This window comes from Martes martes (genome assembly GCF_963455335.1).
Source record: "Martes martes genome assembly, chromosome: X".
NCBI classification, from domain to species: domain Eukaryota; kingdom Metazoa; phylum Chordata; class Mammalia; order Carnivora; family Mustelidae; genus Martes; species Martes martes.
In genome coordinates this window covers 105,856,331-105,863,647 of record NC_137897.1, presented here as the reverse complement: position 1 = coordinate 105,863,647, position 7,317 = coordinate 105,856,331, and positions in this window count along the sequence as shown.

Genomic DNA, 7,317 nt, shown 5'->3' with positions numbered 1-7,317 from the left:
GTAGTTGAATTTTTGAATCGTTTATGACTTCTGGATTTTGAATCCTAGAAAACCTCAGACCATTCCAAGGTTATAGATCATATTCACACACACACAAACACCAATTTGGAGATCTAATGAGAATAATCTATGGTAGCAAAAATCAAAATTCAAAAACCCTAGGTTTAAATTTAAAGTTCAAAATCTTTTATGAGGGGAACTATAAGACACTCCTGGTAAACCAAAAACTAGACTTGAGCAAATGGAAAGACCTCTTACTGTTTTTGGACATGACTGAATCTTGACATCATTAAAATATATATATATATATAATAATGTAGGCTCCACGCCCAGTCTGGAACCCAACATGGGACTTGAATTCAGGGCGCTGAGATCAAGACCTGAGCTAAGGGACACAGGGGTGGCTCAGTTGGTTAAGATGTCTGCTTTGGGCTCACGTGATCCCACGGTCTTGGGGTCGAGTCCCCCATCAGACTCCTTGCTCAGCAGGGAATGTGCTTCTCCCTCTGCCTGCTCTGCCCGCCACTCCCTCTGCTTGTGCTCTCTCTCTTTGAGGAATACAGTCTTGGAAAAAAAAACTGGAGATCAGGAGTCAGACACTCAACTGACTGAGCCCCCTAGGTGCCCCTCCACTGTTTCTGTTACATAAATTTAATATGCTTCCAGTAAGAATACCAAGAGGTTTTGGTATCTCTTCTTAATCTAGACAGGTTGATTCTAGAGTCATATGGAGAAGAAGTAGGCACAGCCAGGAAAACTCTTCAAAAGAAGATTAATGGGAGAAATTCTTCTAGAAATTAAAACATGTATATAATCCCAACATTTCTAACTGTGGCACTGGCCCATGAATAGACCAATGGAAAAGGATTGAATGTACAGAAATAGACTCAAAAGCATCTGGGAGTTTAGTATATGCTAGAGGTGTCCTCTCAGAATAGATAAACAATATACTGGTCAATTAATTGAAGTTGGACTGATGGGTGCTACCAGGATAAACTCTAGATGGATCAACAATTTAAATGTAAAAAAAAAAAAAGAACCCATAAGGGTGCTAAATAACAGTATGGGAGAATTTATTCCTCTATAATCTTGGAAGGGGTTTATTCTCGATGACTCAGTAACAGTATTTCCTATCAAAGACTAAATTTGTAACCAGTGTGTCTCCTAGGCAGATTTCCTCCTCTCTGAAGTGTGTAATTTCGCCGTTTTGTAAAAGGACACCCCCCGCCAAGTGAGTTTCTAAAGTAGATTCCCAGAATCATCATGCGGTTGGATCTCCCCTATTAGAGATTACTTAATTCAACTCACTGAAGCCCTTCCGTTTAATTTGACATGTGAACAGGCTGTCATCCTCAGGTGACTGGCAAGGGATCATAGGTCCACAGCGCGTCGGCACTGGGCGGACTGGCGGTCCACATTTGAGTGCGGTGGCACCGGGGAGGGGCAGAACAAGTGCCCCGCGGCCAGCCTTGGCCCCGCCCCCCGAGTGCTGCCGCAGTGGGGAGGGGAGCTGGCCCTTCCAGGGTGGGTTCACAAGCAAAGACAAGGGTGAGGGGACCGCGAGGTGCAGCCACTTGTTTAAAAACAATTTCCAGGGAGACATTCAGACTCCGAGGCTATAACTTCCTGTGCGCCACCAAGAAAGCCTTTTCCCGGCCGTGATTCCCGGGACCGAACGTAGGCTCCCGAGGGAAGAACCAGCCTTCCCAAGGGGCCCCAGGCAGGGCCAAGTTTCATCCGGAACAGGGTAAAGAAACGGCTGTCACCGTGCAAACAAATGTGATTCATCCCCAAAGCAGCCAGCAAACAGGAAACGCACAAGAGGCCGGGCCAGCGCCTTGATTATCTGTCGCTGCAGGTGTTTCTGTCACCTAACAATCGTTAGACCCGCACAGTTCTGCCACCCAAGTTACCTTTAGAAAGAACTGTACAAAGGCAGCTTGTAAAGTTTCAGGTTTCTAGAAGGGATTCTGGGATCAAGCGTCTCTCCTGGATATTTTCATTCAGGGAACACTGGGGCGGAGAGGCGACAGGGCAGCCGCCGGGGAAACACCTACAGGTTTCAACACGCGCACGGAAACAGAACCCTGACATTTCACAACTTTGTTATTAGGAAGAAGACTGAAGATTGCCAGTGGCACCTAAAGCCCTGACATTTTGCGAGAACACAAAGGGAACGGTTTAAGACGGACCCAAAGGACATTGCAGGGCATGGGGTGCAGGGGGAACCACGCAGTTCCACTAGAAGATTCGGAAGGAGAGCCCCGCAGAGCCGGCTGTGTTCTGCCCGCAGGAGAATGCCAAGTTAGTGATTATTTCATTAGGAAAATATTTGCTACACCTATAATCTGGAAGTGATAAACAACATACCAGAGCAGAACATTACTCTCCAGGATTAAATACCAGACAGAGGAACAAAGAGTTGACCCACCCACAGGCCACTGGGAGGTGGCCTGGTCCAGTTGACCACATCAAAGACCCTCTAAGTGAGTCATAGGCAGAAAAGAGAGGAATCAAGTAAGCCACTGGTTTAGAGAGGATTTCTTTCTGATTTGCCCCCCTGTCACTTTCATTAATCAAAAGCTGTCCAAAGATTTAACGACACCTATCCTGAGTGATGGCAGCTCAGTACCTAATAGAAACTGGGCCCAGTTCAAGGAAGGTGATGATGATGGAGAATGTCCAGCTCACTACATGCATTTTCCAATTAGCTTGGCCCTTGCTTTGTGAATCACTGTCTTAATGAACGCCCAAGCTGGGCGGCTCCGGACGTGATCCAGGCAGGTGGAGGAAAGCCCCGATTCAACAAAGTGAAAAGAATAAATGATTTTATGCGGATGTGGATGGGTTTTTTAGTCCACCACGGCAGAGGGAAAAAAAATGCACGGTGCGCTATGATAAAGTGAAGTGTGAACTGTGCTAATGGTACTGGGAAAAAATGTGCTAAACCTTGGGGCGGATGGGTCAATTATTTTTATGTAATCATGGGTCACAGAAGGCCAGGTTAGGAATGGATTTATTTGCAGAATCGAAATGAAAGCTTTCTCTCTTGTAATGAACATGTTTTTGGAGGTAATCAGTGTACTAGGTAACCTGTATCTCCTGCTGTTCTCAGACTGTTAGGAAACAGGTGTTTTTTATTTGTTTGTGTGGTTTTTATTAATAGACTTTATTGTTTAGAACAGTCCTCGGTGCACAGCAAACTTGAATAGAAAGTACAGAGAGTTCCCACACAGCTCCTGCCCCCCCGCCAAACACAGGCATAGCCTCTCTGCTATCCATGTCCCCCGGCTGTGCATTTGTTACAGTGAATGAAGCTATACCGACGGGTCATTATCACCTAAAGCCCATTGTTTATATCAGGGTTCACTTGGTATATTTTCTGCGGGTCTGGACAGATGTATAGTGACATGACCCCCCCCCCCCCCGCCATTTCAGTGTCATAGACTATTACTGCCCTACAAATGTTCTGTTGGGGTTGTGTTTTTAAAATTTAATAAATGTATTTCAGAAAATGTTAAACATGTACAAAGGAAGAGAGAATAGTATAATGATCCCCGCCCACGTACCCATTACCTGCCTTCAGAAATTACCAGCCGTGGCCAATCTCAAAGGTCCATTTTGCAAAAGGCTATGGGAACATAGCTATAAGCAGACTGATATTACATTTGAGGAAAAGGGAATTTAAAAAAATTTTTTTCTGATTTATTTGAGACAGAGAGAGAGAGAGAACACGCACAGGGGGAGCAGCAGAGGGAAAGGGAGAAGCAGGCTCCCCTGTTGAGCAGAGAGCCCAGATGCGGAGCTCGATCCACACACCCTGGGATCATGACCTGAGCTGAAGGCAGACGCTTCACTGACTGAGCCACCCAGGCGCCCCAGGAAAAAGAAAACCTAGAGGAAATTTCTTCTCAGTAATTTGTCAGTGAGTTGGTTGAATTATTGTGGGGTGATCATGTGTTAAGCACTAACTGTCCTAGGCACTTTGCAAATGACCTACTTGCTCTCCAAGTATGGTCACGGGGATCAGCTGGGAGTTTACTGGCCATGAAGACCCTCCCGCCCCACCCCTAACCTACTGGATCAGAGTCAGCAGTTCAACAAGATCCCCGCGTGATCTGTATGCGCATTTAAAGTTAAGAAATACTGACTGCCTGACCCAAGGCACACACCTAAAATAGCCTCGTAACCATCCTGCAACACAACAACACTTGGAGGCAGATACTATCTTGCCCAATTTACGGATGAGATAACTGAGGCTCAGAGATATTATTCAGCGTTCCCAAGATCTCACAGCAAATACATTTCAATGTGCCTGGCTTTACAGTTGATGATTTTACCACTTAGACCATGCAGCCTCCCCACTAGGGACTTCACTGTTAGGGCAACTCAGTAAAAAACAAAACAAAACAAGGAGAGAGTATGTGTTTGCACAACACACACCAACCAGCCATCTTGCCAACAACAAGAGCAAGAGAAAACCAAACCATCTGCTATCTCAAAAGCGATCGCTTACTCCACCGAAAGACCTTTTCACTTTTCCATCATTATTATGGCATCATGTAGACGGCTCAATATTTCAGGAAAAAAAAAAAACCCCAAACCTGGAGCAGTTATCAAACTTCCTCCCTCTTGACAGTTACCTTTGACCCAGATATGAACCAAACTGGAATCACAGGCTGTCCCAGAATGAAGGGAAGGGAGGTTACAGACCCGAACAGCTGGGCCACGCAGTTTTAAAAAAATCTGCCCGACTGGTGTGACCTCGCAGGGCCCGAAAGGGTAGACAGTTGACAGACTGCGTTTTTACTTTCCAACCCGCTGGGTGGTCTGAGTCTTTAGCTCCGCCCCAAAGCGTGGCTTACCCGGAGGGGGGACCTCTCAGCGGCTGGGCACTGCTGGGCAAGGCCACAGGCCCTTTGGTTGGCTGCGCAGCTTTCTCAAAGGACTGTTACAGGAAAAGGTAGAAAAAGCATCATTCCTGGATCCTACCCCCAGGTTAGCAGGGACTCATCAGATCTCGGGAGCTTCTCCCTGGTAATCCGGGAGGAGATCAGGCCATTTCCTCCTCTTTCGGCTGTCCTTATGACTCTGGGGACCTGCACTAATGGATCAGCATGGCTACTTGCTTTTGCGACGAGTTGATTCGATGATTAATTAGCCGGTAGCGGGAGCCTGATGAAGTTCTCAGCTCAAAACCCCAGGGATCCAGTTCAGGGCAATCTGTCCTCACAAACACACACACAAACACACACACACAGAGGCCAGGTGAAGAGGCATGCAGCATGGCCTGCTGATGGACGCCACAGGGGTGATTCTGATTGACTTTGCACTTTACAACCCAGTGAGCACAGCTCAGCTAACTGTTGTGCAACAGTCAATCCTACTGGAAAGTGGTAAGCGCACTGGCTTAAGGAAGCGAGCTGTCTTTATGCATGAGATCAAATTCCTAGTACTGGGATCACTTTATCCCACATTCTTTTTTTTTTTTTAACAGTTTCATAAGATTTTATGGCCAACCTCACCCACATGCTAAAAAATATAATGAATAGTAAGAATGGAGTCCAAATAGGCCAAAAAAACCTGGCCTGTTAAAATAGATAAGACTAAGAGGCTTTTTAAAAAGATTTTATTTATTTATTTGACAGACAGAGATCACAAGTAGGCAGAGAGGCAGGCAGAGAGAGAGAGAGGAAGGCAAGCAGGCTCACCGCCGAGCAGAGAGCCCGATGCAGGGCGAGATCCCAGGACGCTGGGATCTTGACCTGAGCCAAAGGCAGAGGCTTTAACCCACTGAGCCACCCAGGCGCCCCAAGACTAAGAGTTATTTTAAGAATGTTTTTCTTGTTTTAAGATTTTATTTATTTGTCAGAGAGAGCGAGCACAAGCAGGAGGAGCGGCAGACAGAGAGAGGGAGAAGCAGGCTCCCTGCTAAGCAGGGAGCCGGATGCCAGACTCGATCCCAGGACCCCGAGATCATGACCTGAGCTGAAGGCAGACCCTCAACCATCTGAGACACTCAGGCACCCCTTAAGAATGTTTTTCTATTTCAAGATTGCTTTGGCTATTCGGGGTCTTGTGTGGTTCTATACAAAATTTAGGATTGTTTGTTCTAGCTTTGTGGGAAATGTTGGCATTATGATAGGGACTGCATTATATCTGTAGGAGGCTTTGGGTGATAGAGACATTTTAATAATATTTGTTCTTCCAGTCCATGAGCATGGAACGTCTTTCCACTTCTTTGTGTCGCCTTCAATTTCTTTCCTCGGTGTTTTATAATTTTCAGGGCGTAGTTCTCTCACCTCTTTGGTTAAGCTTATCCCTGGGTATTTTATTATTTTTTGGTGCAATTGTAAATAGGATTCTTTAATTTTTCTTTCTGCTGCTTCACTATTAGTGTATAGAAATGCAACAGATTTCCGTACATTGGTTTTGTATCCTGTGACTTTACTGAATTCATTTATCAGTTCTAGTGCTTGTTTGGTGAACTCTAGGGTTTTCTGGATATAATATGTCATCTGCAAATAGTGAAAACGTTACTTCTTCCTTACCAATTTGGATGCTTTTTATCTCTTTTTGTTGCTTGATTGCTGTGGCTAGGACTTCTGGTACTATGCTGAATAGTCTTGCTAATAATTGCCAATAATTATTAATAATAATTATTAATTATTAGTTAAATAATTATTAATAATTATTAAATAATAATTGTCTTGCTCCTGAACATAGGGGAAAAGCTCCCACAGAAGATCCCAAAGAGCCAAAACAATCTTGAAAAGGAAAAAAATCTGGAGGTATCAAAATTCCAGACTTCAAGTTATATTACAAAGCTGTAGTAATCGAAACAGTATGGTACTGGCACAAAAAACAGACACATAGTTCAATGGACTAGAATAGAAAACCCAGAAATAAGCCCATAATTATACGGTCAATTAATCTTCAAGAAAGGAGGAGAGAATATGCAGTGGGGAAAAGACAGTCTCTTCAACAAATGGTGTTGGGAAAACTGGACAGCTACATGTAAAAGAATGAAACCGAACCCCCATCTTACACCATACACAAAACCAACTCTAAGTTGATTAAAGACCTGAATGTGACACACAAAACCAGAAAAATCCTAGACGAGGGCATGAGCCGTCATTTCTCTGACATTGGTTGTAGCAACATCCTTCTAGATAGGTCTCCTGAGGTAAGGGAAACCAAAACAAAAATAAAGTACTGAGACTACATCAAAATAAAAAGCTTCTGCACAAGGAAGGAAACAATCCATAAAACTACAAGACAACCTACTGAATGGGAGAAGATATTTGCAAATGACAT